This window comes from Mytilus edulis, unplaced genomic scaffold, assembly GCF_963676685.1.
Source record: "Mytilus edulis unplaced genomic scaffold, xbMytEdul2.2 SCAFFOLD_923, whole genome shotgun sequence".
Taxonomy (NCBI): Eukaryota; Metazoa; Mollusca; class Bivalvia; order Mytilida; family Mytilidae; genus Mytilus; species Mytilus edulis.
In genome coordinates, this window is record NW_027267398.1 from 14,948 (window position 1) to 29,853 (window position 14,906).

The 14,906-nt window shown below is 29.9% G+C and overlaps 1 long non-coding RNA gene across 1 annotated transcript; it reads right to left on the reverse strand.

The window, feature by feature from the left end:
• Nucleotides 1-5,151: 5,151 nt before the first annotated feature.
• Nucleotides 5,152-14,123, reverse strand: LOC139505389 (uncharacterized). The gene is made up of 5 exons (XR_011659709.1): nucleotides 13,997-14,123; nucleotides 13,240-13,353; nucleotides 12,739-12,833; nucleotides 11,219-11,332; nucleotides 5,152-8,429 (listed from the first exon to the last, which is right to left on the reverse strand). It is a non-coding gene; the product is annotated as an uncharacterized lncRNA (long non-coding RNA).
• Nucleotides 14,124-14,906: the final 783 nt, after the last annotated feature.

A 14,906-nucleotide genomic window follows, 5' to 3' on the forward strand; every position in this document is an offset into this window, starting at 1 on the left:
TCTAAAATCACAGATACTTGTATACTGGATCCGTTGTATAAAAACTGACTACTCGGGAACAGTTCATACAACAGGTAGATATTATAATCTCCACAGATTTCTCTGAATAGTCAACATGTTGTTTATTTTTATTATCTTTTTTGTGGTAATATGTATGTTTGTTATAATGAAACCTTATTTATTATGGAGTACTTTTTTTAAAAGCACATTTTTCCATTTATACTTTTTGAACATTTTATGTAAATAATGTTTATAAAACAAGAATTTAGTGTAAAATTATAACTATTTATTTTTTTATTCTTTGTTGTTTAAAACATGATTTTCCTAAAAGTTACATTTTTCTGAACAGCACTTATTTTCTATATAAATGAATCATAAATGCTACTTGACACTTGATCCAAGCAACTTAATTCTGATTGGTTATTGGTACATTTTTGTATTTCGGTAGTGGCATAACAAACCAGCTACATATTAGGTTCTTAGTCGTAGGCTATTTTGTTCTGCAATCAGACCTAACGTTATTTCGGCCTTCCTTAATCTTAGCATCAAACAAAATAAATTTTAATATTTTTTCCATTCAATGATGGTATATATTTTTGTCTTATTGTAGCTATGATAGCCTTGGAACAACAGGTTTTTATATAAGTCAAACACAAACTTTTATTTTTGAGACTATATAATTTGTATCTTCAGATTTGCATTTTCATTGAGATAATCATTAAACACTAAACAAAACATAAATTTATGGATGTGGGAATTTATATGTATATTTCAGCTTAAAGAATTGATATCAGAGATATTATATTCAGTCAATGTGTCATCATAAACAAGGGAGATAATCTTAAGAGTTGTACAATGTAGCAATGACCACAAACTGTTTATTTTATTAAACTTCAATCATTCTCTGTCTTTATGTATTTCATGTTTTTAAGGTATAAAACTAGCGAAGGAATTAATTGAAATAGAGATCAAATGTATTTATTTACTGCAGATGACAGTTTTTTCTTTTTATAAACATATTTTTATGACAATAGTTTTTCTGAAAATACCAATTTTTCTATAGTTTTAATTATTTTATATACTAAATGATTGTGACGATAGATTCACTTAAAAATTGAAAAGAACAGATGAGATGTTTATAAGCATAATCTGATAAAATATCTCTGAGTTTTTATCATTTCTTTATTTAAAACAGTGGTGTTGTATTTCCTAGTAATAATTATAACAAACTAAAGATTTAAAGCAAATGTAGCAAAGTATTCTGCTTTAATTGTCATTACTTTCTTATATTTAACATTCTACTATTCTGGTACTTTCTGTTTAAAATGAAAAAAAAACATCACTGTCAAACCTGGGCCAAGAAAGCACTTACTTGGTATCAAGATAATGCCCCTTATGCCTGAACTTATGTTTTTTTTTTTAATTTTGATAAGAATTCAGTTGCTATGTAAAAAAAACAAATATAAAGAATAAAATCAAATGCACTCTGTCATTCCAAGGAGGTTGGATAGAATATATTCTTTTCTAGTGTATTTTTTATTGAAACTAAACTTTCAAACCAGGACACGTTCTAATCATCATTTTTACATATACATGAAATTTGTTAAATCAAGAAAATGCTACTTTTAGTCTTAGTAAATTACAGAATTTCCGCTAATCATCATGAAAATAATTATTTATGAAGCAAATTTATCTCAAATTTCATCCTTGGAAATTAGATGTTTGTTTTATTGTCTAATTTTAAATGATAGATACACATATTATATAATTTTTTTTGGAACATGTAGAAAATAGAATCATTAACAGCAACTGTAGTTATTTCTATTTAAAAGCAGTGTTGGTTAACAAGCATTGTATTTTATTTTTCAGCTGACTAGCTAATTACCACCTATAGAACATATAACACAAATATCAAGCTCTAAAAATTAAGGCTATGTAGTCTTGCAATTACAGAATATTCTAAGAAATCAAACATAATTGTGAACATGAATATTTAGCAGTTCAATAAAATATTTTTATTCTTGGAGTCCATATTTATTGCATTTTCACAGTACCTAAAGTTTGCTTTTCACATGAGGTGTGATTGAGTTGTATCCCTTTCCATACTGGTTAAATTACCTACCAGATATCTTTGTTTAAATGGTAAAACTTATTTGGGACCCTCTCTTGCTTCCTATCATTATCACCTTTAGTTCAAAATATACATCAGCTGCACTTCATGCAAAATTTCATCCTTTCTGAAATAAGAATTCTTTTGAAGAGGTAAAAGGTACCAAAATAGGCAATCACTGTTCTCCTCAGAATATTTTGTCAATCCATCAGATTTCATGACATTTCCATGTAACTGGAGAATTAGTTTGGTAAATGGTCTTCAGAGCAATAGTGTTGATTAGATTTTTTCTACAACTCCAATAGTTTGCATGGTAAGGACAATGAAACTTCCAGACAAATGATTAATGAACAATGGAAGTAATATAGAAATTCAGTGTTGTTTTTTATGCCCCTGCCATAGTAGAGGGTGCATTAAGTTTGATCCTTTCCCGTCTGTACATCCGTCCATTCTTCTCAAACTGTTCTCTAGTTTGCCTCAACTAAATTCTATGAAACTTATACACAATGCTTATTACCACAAATACAGATCAAGTTTGAAATTTGGCGGAGTCACATTAACCGTTCTAGAGTTATTCCCCTTTACAAATGGAAAAATTGCTGATATATTTTGTTTCCATTCTTAGACTTCAGTTTGCCTCAACCAAATCCTATGAAAACTTATACACTGCTTATTTCCACAAAATACAGATCAAGTTCTAATTTGGGTAGCATCACTTTTACCATTCTTCAGTTCTGATAATGTCACTTTTAAAACTTTATATGATATGAAAGCGGGGGCATCATCTGTCCCATGGACACATTCCCCATTTAATGTCTCGCATGACTGAGTCAAAAAGCAAGACATAGGTATGATGTTTTTCGCTGTCAGCAGCGTCGGCAGCTTCAACAATGTATTAGTTTGTGATTAGGTCTAGTTTATGGTGAACCTTTAGTGGTAAGTCAAAGATATTTAGTATGCAGTTGTATAAGAATTGGCACTTTTCATTACCATGGAGATTATTGTTAGCTATGGTCTTTTGACTTTGAAATTTTTGCTTAGTTTTCATGTATTAGTTTGTGCTTAGGTCAGTTTATGGGGAACCACTAGTGGAAGTCAAACATATTTAGTATGTCGTTGTATAAGCATTGGCATATCTCATTTCCATGGACATTTTTTCAGCCCTGCCTTCTCAGTCATGGTCTATTGACTTTGAAACTTTTGCTTAGTTTTCATGTATTAGTTTGTGATTAGGTAGGTTTATGGGGAACCACTAGTTGTAAGTAAATAATAATTGGTATGCAGTTGTATAAGCATTGGCATTTCTCATTACCATGGAGATTATTTGGCCCCGCCCCCGGAGTCATGGTCTATTGACTTTGAAATTTTTGCTTAGTTTTCATGTGAGCTGCATCGGATAGAAATCGACCTTATGCAAGTGCATGTACACATTTACATATCTAAGACTTTGATCGATTTTGGAATAACTAAGATAAAAAAGCTGCATTTTGGTCCATTTAAAAGGGTTGTCTTTTTATGTAAATCTACTTTTGGAACAATTACAGACTTTCCGTAGAAATTATTTTTACCCAAAATACGTTAACAGAGGTATTGATTTTCGTTTGCATAAGGTCGATTTCTATCCGACGCAGCTCATGTATTAGTTTGTGCTTAGGTCAGTTTATAGGGAACCACTAGTGGAAATCAAACATATTCAGTATGCAGTTGTAAAAGCATTGGCATATCTCATTTCCATGGACATTTTTCAGCCCTGCAGTACGTCAATGATATTTAATATGCAGATGTATAAGAATGGCATATCTCATTACCATGAAGTTTATTTGACCCAAACCCACCCATTCCCTCAGTTATGGTTTATTGACTTTGAAAATTGGCTTAGTTTACATGTATTAGTTTGTGTTTAGGATTGTTTAAAGAGGAACTACTTATGATAAGTTAATGGTATTTGGTATGCAGTTGTATTAGGATTGGCATATCTTGTTTCCATGGAGATTGTTTAGCCATGTACCTTTAGTCATGGTTCATTGACTTAATATTTGCAAAACTTACATGTTTAAAAAGTATTGAACCCAGACAACTGGTTCTCTAGAAGAAAGATACTATGTATCATCTAAGTGGAGTGTAGTGTCTGCAATCTCTAAGAAGAAATTAGATTTACATAGGTCAATTGAATCAGATAAGTTATCTTCATAGATTGTTTACAACTTGTATTGTCCTAATTGTCTTTTTGAGTAGAGTGGTCGAGCATTGTTCTGGCCTAATAGTCTCAAGCTTTCAAATGTGAAAATTGCAAGTTAAGTATAAAAAAAATCCAGTTACAAACTATTTATATACTGCAATTGTGGATTTTTGTTCAGTCAAATTGAAGTTATTTATATAAGGACCATAACTCCTGAACAGCAAAATTATCAATATCTTACTTTAGCTCCATTTTGTCATCTGCATCGGATAGAAATCCACCTTATGGCAATGAATATCAATACATGTATTCATTAACTTAGTTCGGGTAGACAAAAGAAAAAATATATAGGCAAAGTATGTAACTATTTGAAAATTAAGTAGGTATAGGAACCCTTCAAAATAGAGCAAAATTCATCTTTTTTTTCGTATTTGAACATTCCGAAATCCATCAAAGTATTGGCAATGCACATGTGTAGTACGTGAATTTGCATAAGGTAAGTTTCTATCCAACGCAGATCATATATATTCCAATAAGAAAAGCATTGGTTGAAATCGCTGACAAAGTTCCTTACCTGGAACAAGCACATAAACATTTGGCATGTTGAAGTATTGATCAAGCATTAAATCTTTTTTTTTTAGTTTTGATCAATTGAATAACAATTTGTTCACAGAAGACTGTACCATATAAATAATGGCAGAACAAGCTCTTAATTCTATAATACAGGTATTATGGACAACAAACAAAACCAATCAATACTGTATCCAAAAGTGCTTGCAGAAACTGAAAGGTATATATCCGGATACTGAATTCGGCACTCTACTCTACCTTTTCCCTTTTCTATAAAAAATATAAACCACACTATATGTATTATCATTTATTTACAGCTAAACGTGTGTAGCAGATCACGTATTGCACATAGCTACAGCATAATATGTACACAGCAAAATAACATTGGTTACATTAATGTCCAAATTTCAACTAACACTTGTTTAAAATGTCTTGAACTCAAAGATTACAAGTGATTAAATAAAAATCTTTTTGACATTTTTTTAACAACTTCAATGGAAATACATCTTTTTAATGTAACAGCGTGTGAAAAATTGGACCAATAAATATTATTATATGTCACCTCAAAAATATTTGAAATAAATGCACTTTTTAATGAAATATAATAAAAAGAAAATATGATTGATCTTCATGGAAATAAGCAAAACAAAATTTTAAAAAAAATTATATATGTTTACGTAAAGGCTCATCTCCTTGAATAAAGATCTTATTTCTAGGCTGATTTTCCTGTGCAAAATGTGGTTTTGTCATACTTTACATCTCTTACCACGGAAAAGTGAGAAACAAAATAACAACATATATTTTTCTCGGTTTACAGTCTTAATTTTCTGAAAGGCTATGAAATGTCTGTGGATGAATGATCATAGCTTGTAAATCAAATGTCCAACACCAGAAAATAAACAATAAATCTGGAATATTTTTAAAAAAATATAAAGATTTTACATGAAATGTTATGGGTTTAAATGTGTATGATAATTACAATAGTAAGTTACACTGCTTGTTTCACCAGCTGTATAAAACATGCAACTAATCCACATATGCATTGACTGTTCATGACTGAATTTGTCACTAGCAAATAAAGAAATGAGAGTGTAATAAATATAAAATGTTTTCATGTTTAATATTTTTATTGGTAGATATCAATTTGAAATATGTCAGTTGTAGGTTATAAGTTACGTCCAACACACAATATTTCAATGACAATGTTCTATTTTTTTACTGTATACTAAATTTCATGAACCTAAGAAAATAGTTACGTCACTTCTGTAATACAATGATTTATACAAAACATCAGTTATAAATATTGATTTCTATATTCATAATAGCATTTTGTTTCATAACATTCAATTACATGTATTCATAACAAAACAAACAGAAAATCATATATTTTGTTGATTTATTTATTGTTTTAAATTTCATTAGAATCACAATATATATCATTGTAATGTAAGGACAGTTTAGGAAATTCAATTGTAATATATATGTATTAAATACTTGATATTAATGAAATATGGACAGAGCGATAGCATATATGGAGGGATGATTGATAAATGTTTTTAAGAACAATAATTAAAAAATAATCTATAAGTAATAATACCAATAAAAATTAGCAATTATTCCCATAGGAATGTTACAAAATAAAAAAATTACATTGAAACATGAACAAAAAAAATGACCAAAACATAAATTAGGTATCAAAACAAAATATCACATGGCGATTTTAGTTACAACATGTTTAGTGCAATCAACAATAATAAACTACAGGACAACTGGCAGTGGTTTTATATAACAACATACGGCAAGGCCTTCTAAATAAGTCAACATATACTAACATAAAATCAGTCTATAAAATTAGGAAATTAGACTTAAAAAGAGAAGTAGCTAGCACTATCACATTGTAGTTTATACAATAGTATATTATCATTTTGGGATTTTTTTTTCTTTATCAAAACTGATGGGTACTTTTGTTTTGTCCTCTTCCTAGTATTTTGCATGTGTTACATTAAGATTTGACAAGGACGTCACATCACTGTTGTATTTATAAATAAGGAGGTTTGATTATCACAGGGTTAACCACTGTAACAAAAGTAGGAAACTGAAGATGGAATGCAACTTCAAACTGCTTCCTAACAACAATAAAAATATTAGACCAGTTTACAGAAAAGAATTATTTGTTAAAACATATGAAATACTTGTGGGAAGCAATTGAAAAATAGCAATACATGTACACTGTTGGTTTTTGTGGATACCATCAATATAAATGTAATGCACAGACTTGGTAGATGTGTAGACATATAAAACTTGACCCGCATGTGATTGCAATAGAATTAAAAATCATTTTTAACTAATTCTGCATTCTTTATTCTTAAATCTTGAATGCAAAGGCCATACTTCTGAGGTTCAAATTTCTTTTTGCCATTTTATGTTCAAGTAAACAGTCATTCAATTTTAATTCACTTTATTCATTAAAATAAAACAGCATTAATAACTAACATAATATAATTAATTATTTGCCATATAGCTGTTTGAATATTCATAAATATATCATAAATAAATATAAGTATAACCAAAATTAAACGATTTATTGTTAAGAATAAAGACATACACCACGTATCCTGAGTCTTAAACATGATATGTTGATGGGATATGGAATTAAAAACAATTGTAACCTTATTTAAGACATGTCGATAGAAACATGATTAAGAAATATAATAATGCCTCCTGTGTAAACATCCACAGAACATCATATGTGAGGTAAGTCAGACAGAAAACAAGCTGCCTTGGCCTCTATAGATTAATATTTACATATTTACATTATCACAGAAAGACAAATCACAGCTTTTTGCCATTTATGGCCATTTTTCAGTCTTGCTGTGTTAAATGTCAATTTGGCAATTTTTTTGTAAGTTTTGTCAGTTGCTGCCATTTATTTTTGTGCACAGATTAAACAGTAAACACTCAGGAGTCACTTTATGCTTCAGGAATTTATTTCCTTTAGTTCTAGCATTACTTCCCTTTGTTCAGTAATCTGAATTATCTCCCCTGTGGAATGACTGAATTATGAAGGGGTCTCTGATTCAGCACTGATTTAACTGTTGTCACTGAAGTCTTGTTAAATATGCCACTTGTCTAGTAGCACTTTAAATGAGATTTTCAGAATCTAAATGCAAACAAACAAACAATATACAATCTGTTTACTGGATGTGGAGAAAATGATTTTTGCCCTGTAAAGTAACAACCACCGGTATTTTTCTTTCATGCCAGAATCTTATGATGAGATTAGTGTACACTAATATGTAGTTTTCAACTCCTTGTATGAATATAATCAGAAAACACTATTTCCAAGGAGATAGATGTATGTTTCAACTCATAACATGCACATATAACAACATTGACAGTTTTCTCCTGAGGTGTAAGCTCCACACATATTACTCCTGAGATATACATTCCAGTAACACAATCATGTTTGGCACAATGAATTAGTCACTAAGTGCTATGGACGTACACCTAATGGATAATGCTTCAGTCTTCCTCTGTAGTATGGGTTGTGATGACTGGGAGGTGAAGGTGCTACAAAAAACCAAATATTAACAATTAGTCAAACAGCATGTGAAAGGACAACAATTAGAAAGGAGACAGCTGAAAATATTTAATCTATCATAACTTTAAAATTCTTTATCTAGAGGTCAACAAATGGTATAGAAAAATTTGTAAGGGTTCCGCGGAACCCAGTGTCTCGCCTACTTTTGCTGAAAATCACAGGTTCAACAAAAATGAGGAAAAAAATCAATAAAAATATTCTTCTTGATACTATCTTTTTATTGTAAGAAGCTTCTGTCCAAGTTTGGTAAAAAACCAGGACAGTTTATGAATCTAATAAATGTTTAAAAACTTTAACTGCAGACTGTATGTAATGTTAACTGGAGAAAAACTAAGTCCATTTATAAGTAAAATACTGATACACAGGTACAAAATATTAACAAAATTTCCTTCTAAATACTAGCTTTTGATCATTAACAAGCTTCTGTCTAAGTTTGGTACAAATTAAAAGTAGTATATGAAAGTTATTAATTTTTTTTAAAATTTAACCACAGAGTGAATGTGTTGTTTCCTGGCAGAAAATGTAAGTCCATTTAAAAGTAAAATATGGAAAAAACGGATTTATTTTTTTACAAAATTAACTTCTGTATATTATCTTTTGATCATAAACAAGCTTCTGTCCAAGATTGGTACAAACCCAGGATAGTTTAAGAAAGTTATTAAAATTTTAAAAACTTTAACCACAGAGTGAATGTTATGTTTCCCCGCAGAAAAACTAAGTCCATTCATTAGGTAAAATACGGAAAAAATGGAATTTTATTTTTACAAAATTTAATTCTGTGATCCTATCTTATGATCATAAACAAACTTCTGTCCACATTTGGAAGTAATCCAGTATAGTTTAAGAAAGTTATTAAAATTTCAAAAACTTTAACCACAGAGTGAATATTTGTGGAAAGTCGCCGGCCGACAACAACGTAATGTAGGATCGCTTAGTCTCGCTTTTTTGACAAAAGTCGAAGGCTCGACAAAAATACAACCCTTGTTTGAATTGTTTTAGATTTGTCATTTTGGGGGCCTTTTATAGTTAACTATGCAGGCCTTTTATAGTTAACTATGCAGTTTGGGCTTGATTCATTGTTGAAAGGTCATACGTTGACCTATAGTTGTTAGTTTCTGTGCATTTTGTCCATTGTGGAGAGTTGTCTCATTGGCCAACACACCACATCTTCTTGTTTTATATTGTATAAAGGAAATAAACAGTAATCCTGCAATAGTCTTTTTCTCTTTGTCTCTCTATTGATAATAGTGATAAATAACAATTAAATGTTTCACCAACAAAATATTACTAAAAATAAACATCTAAGAAGCTGAAATATAAGCTTATAAATCAACAAGTATATGATAGTAAAACTTTTATCAATAAACATAAATTGTTCTTAGTGACAGTATACACAAAAGAGTCACAAATAAAAATATCCACACAAAACGTGATTGTTATTTGTGCATAAAATAAATTCAATGTGTACCACACTTGCTTGACACAACCTTTTACACACACAAACATTTTATATTGAATATGATGTAATAAAACACACAAAGGAAGGGAGGTGTTGTTTACCTTTACAAATAGTCCATAAACTTTTGTGATTTAGGTGATAAAATAGGATGAGGACCTGTGATAACCAAGATAAAATAAAAGTATATAATTCTATGCGTGTGGTCGAACATTTTACATAAGTACAAATTATTCTATATGTAAGCTGGAACACTTTTAAATACAAATTTGTCTATATTTTGTTATCAAATGCTAGCCTTTTTTCAAAATAATATAAACGGTTTCATTTATGCAATTAGCAATTTCTACAATCAAATGCAGTTCCTATTATCTATAACCATCTCTTCAACTTAACTTATAGAAGCCTCAATGAATCCAGTGTTTTCTATTTGATCTGATTTCACTTTTTTAAAACTTGATTGGTCTTATCAATTCTAAATTTTTAATCTTGAAGCCATTTTATAGTTGAATTTCAATATATCAATTGTTTAAACCTTCTTTAAAATTTCAATCTATCAATTGTTTAAACCTTCTGGTGTACCGAATTTTAATCCTGTTATCTATGATGAGTTTATCTAAACCAAATAATTGCTTGTTTGGAGTAAAAACAGAAAAAAAAACTTTGAAATTCATAAGAAGAAAATATTGCTTATGAAAGTGCCTACAATATTGCATGACACATCATTCCTATTCAAAATCACTGCAATTTACAAGTCATAAATTGTGTGCACAACAAACATAATTACTGTCTTTTGAGCATTTAAATTTTAATTATTCTATGAATAAACGTAAAGAAATAAATAATAGGAAAATAAATCTGATAAAAACAACAGGTTTAAACTTTATAACAGAACTAACTGAAACATTGGTAAACTATTACATACATGTGGGTCTCTTTTATCTACGTGTGAGGGAAATAATAAATTATGTAATACAATGTGTGTAAAAGTACTTCTATCCTACTGCAATTATTAGTGGAAAAAAAATGCCAGTTCTAAACTAAAAAAAAATATCACGTCAATATAAGCATATTAAAATTTGACTTTCACATTAGGCTTTCTACAGAAATTTAAAATAGTATGTTTCATGAAACTGTAAATATATGGAAATTTTCATATTCATTTGATTATTGAAACTGAGAAAATTTATGATAATTATGAATAGAACTTTTTGTTTTTATTTGGCAATGACCTTCACCTTTGACATTATACAGCAATGACCTTCACCTTGACTTCATACATATATTTTTGTGATCACTTACTCCATTTATTATATGGAACATCTTCTATACTTTCTTGATCTTCCAATATTTCTGATGGTAAAGGGTGTTCACTAGATGGCTGTAAACCACTGCCTACTAGGACCATGCCTCCACCTGCAATCAAATCTCAACATTATACAGGGACAAATTAAGAAATAATTGATGTAAGCTATACTTTATTCTAGTTTTAACATGGGTAGGCATTATATTCGTGATTATTTTTGCCTGAGCAATAGTGAGGGCTAAAATAACACAAATATAATGCCTACCCATGTTAAAACTACAATAAAGTATAGCTTGCATCAATTATTTAGATTCTGAATAGAATAATTAAGGTAATTTCTATGTCCGATAAGTATAAGTGTAAAAGCGTTTGTGTAGGCTCTTCCATGAACCTCCTCTTTGTTTGTAAAGAAGAAAACGGCTGGCACTGTGATTTTTTAGAGGGAGGAGTTTGAACAGCCAGCATAAATGGTTGTTGTATCTAGGTCAAATATGTCAATTTCTGAGTGCAACACATTACAGTCATGATTAATGAATAAGTAACATCATGTGCATCATCTAAGAGTTTGAAAGTGTTTAAAGTTAAGGAAATATATTCTGAAGTAGTCAATATATGCATGTGCAAACAAATTTTATTGGATTTAGAGCATGGGTTTGTTCACAAAGCGAAAGAAGCACGTCATATTAGAATTCCAAACATATCTCAGTATTTTTATTACAAATAACTTTTATGCAACACAAGATTACTCTTGCTAAAGGTTATAACTATAAAAGAATCATTTTATTTCAAAACTGCCTGGAATTGGTTGAATTTACATTATTTGAAGAGAAAAAAACACAAAGCCAATCAGATACTTGCTTCATAAACAGTTTATTGCCTGTATACCAGTGGTTGTCATTGTTTAATGTCTGACAAAGTTGTTTTCCTTTTTGTTTTAATAATAATATGGACCTTGGATTTCTCCTTAAAAGTATAAAACCATGTTTTTGTAATAATTCCATAAGAAATGGTTCCCTTATTTTCCTAAAATCATAATAGCAAAATTAGAGGATTTTTATTTTCCTAAAATCATGATAGAAAAATTAGAGGATTTTTATTTTCCTAAAATCATGATAGCAAATTAGAGGATTTTTATATTCCTAAAATCATGATAGCAAAATTAGAGGATTTTTATTTCCTAAAATCATGATAGCAAAATTAGAGGATTTTTATTTTCCTAAAATCATGATAGCAAATTAGAGGATTTTTATTTTCCTAAAATCATGAAAGCAAAATTAGAGGATTTTTATTTTCCTAAAATCATGATAGCAAAATTAGAGGATTTTTATTTTCCTAAAATCATAATAGCAAAATTAGAGGATTTTTATTTTCCCTAAAATCATGATAGCAAAATTAGAGGATTTTTATTTTCCTAAAATCATGATAGCAAAATTAGAGGATTTTTATATTCCTAAAATCATGATAGCAAAATTAGAGGATTTTGCTGTGAATTAAACAAACTTATTAAACATCTAACCTCCAATAGCACTTCTTGACGGTATAGCATTCAAGACTGGTCCAAATGGTGTTGATGCCCTTCTTGAATTGAAGTTTCCCCTGTGGTGTATCAGACTGAAAATATAGAATGGTTGATATATTAGATGATTACTGTTAATTTCAAAACAATTTCATACAAATATTATATATTTTGATATAATATGTGCAACTTCAACTTTATATGATCCATGCTGGCCAATTAACAGCAGTTACTAGAATAGTTATTTTCTCATTGTTAGAAGAGGGTTTTTTAATGTATTAAACAGAATATCTAATAATGCATGGCTGGTTCTTGATCTAGAATAAGATGTCTTAATTGTGAAAAGGGGACATTTTTTTCTCTTTTCCTTACACCAATGCTGAACACTAATATACTTTAACTAGTGTCTATTGCCATGCTACATCATTCTGTGTGAGGACAAATTGTAGTGTGTGTGTGGGGATAGAGAGAGAGAGAGAGAGATGGTACACTTCTACCTACCCTCATTGCATGTGTGGTACTTGGCCTAGCATCAGTCATCATGCCTAATCGTTCTCTGTGAGAGGCTAAACTGTCTTTTACCACAGCACTACTGGCACGACTGTTCCCTCTCTTCTGGTATAAAAGAAAAAGGAAATAATTTATAAATATGGCATATAAACAATATACTAAAAATATGATTAACAACAGTTCTTTTAAAAGATCTTAAATATCATCGAGAGCATATCAATGTGTTATCACATGAAGATTAAACATTCAATCAATTTACTATTTTAGATCAATAAACTGATATTAGTTAGATTGTATATGGTTAACAGTCTATTAAGGTCTGTAATATACCCTCTTAATTTCCTGTTTGTATTATAAACCATTTATTTTTAAGTCCTGTAATAAAACCAATGTCATTGTTTCTACTTATTTTAATTATATATTAAGGAAATTTCAACCTAAAATGAACAAAGGAATAGCAAAACATGTTTAATATATTAAATTTACTGCAATACAAGGTCACATAAGTGTTAATCTAATCAAAAGCTGGCTTTCCAATTCTAAGACTTTTGCAAACAAATCAATTTTTTTAACAGTGTACTGTTGTAATTTTCCCCCAAAAAAATCCTTGCATGGCTTATGATACAATTTGTTTTTCTTGTTATCTCAAGGCGATACAGTGAACCTGTTTGTTAATATCAATACCCTTCAGACTTTTTCAAACAAATCAGCTTAAATTCAAGAGATAACTTTTATAAAATAAACCTACCTGACCCTTGCTAGGTTCTACTTCCGTATTTAATGGTGGCAGAGCTCCATTTCTAGCATGAGCTATTTTAATAACCTGTAAAGCACCATTTGGTCCCACTCTCTCCTCCTACAATCATAATACATAGTTCAGTTAATACATATTGACAAATTCTAATTTAAACAATATTTCAATTAAATTCACAAATTATATTGTAGTGAGGTTATCCAACAGAAAAAGAATGACAAGATTTGTCATATCACCTCTTACTAGTTTAATCACCAATACCAGAAATAATCAACTCAAACATCAATTTACCTCATTCAACTCTTTAAGATCCCCATAAGGTTCACTAACCAAAAACAACCATCTAAAGCCAGTCGCCAGGACAGCTTTACCTTGATAAATTTGAGTAACAATATCCCCAGAGACACCAAATAAACAGCAGCCCCTCCATCAGAAAAATTAACATCATCAGATGCCCCTCAGTGCATAAGAACTACTTGCCCTACATCATTTCCAGAAGGATCATCATTTTCAGTATGATAAAATTATGGGAGGCCATCCACCACAAAAAGGATAACTCTACTGAATTATTATCATCTGAGGCCGGCTGTCAGTAGGAAATTTCTGCCCTATTCATATTGGTAAATTCACCATCACTAGAGACCACCAACTAGAACAAAACAATTTTACACTGTTACCTCTGATAATATCATCACCCAACAGAAAAAGGTAGATTTTAGAAGACCACATGCATGAAACATCTCATTGTTGCACTATGACAATGTCCCCTACTCTAAGTCTCTGTTATCAGGCCCTTTAAAAAGATATTTAATTTTTAACTGTGAAAAAGTTTTTTTCGTTTCTTCATACCTTGTTGTTTATTAGATTTTTTAACTGCATGTTTATTAGCATTCACTAATTCTCA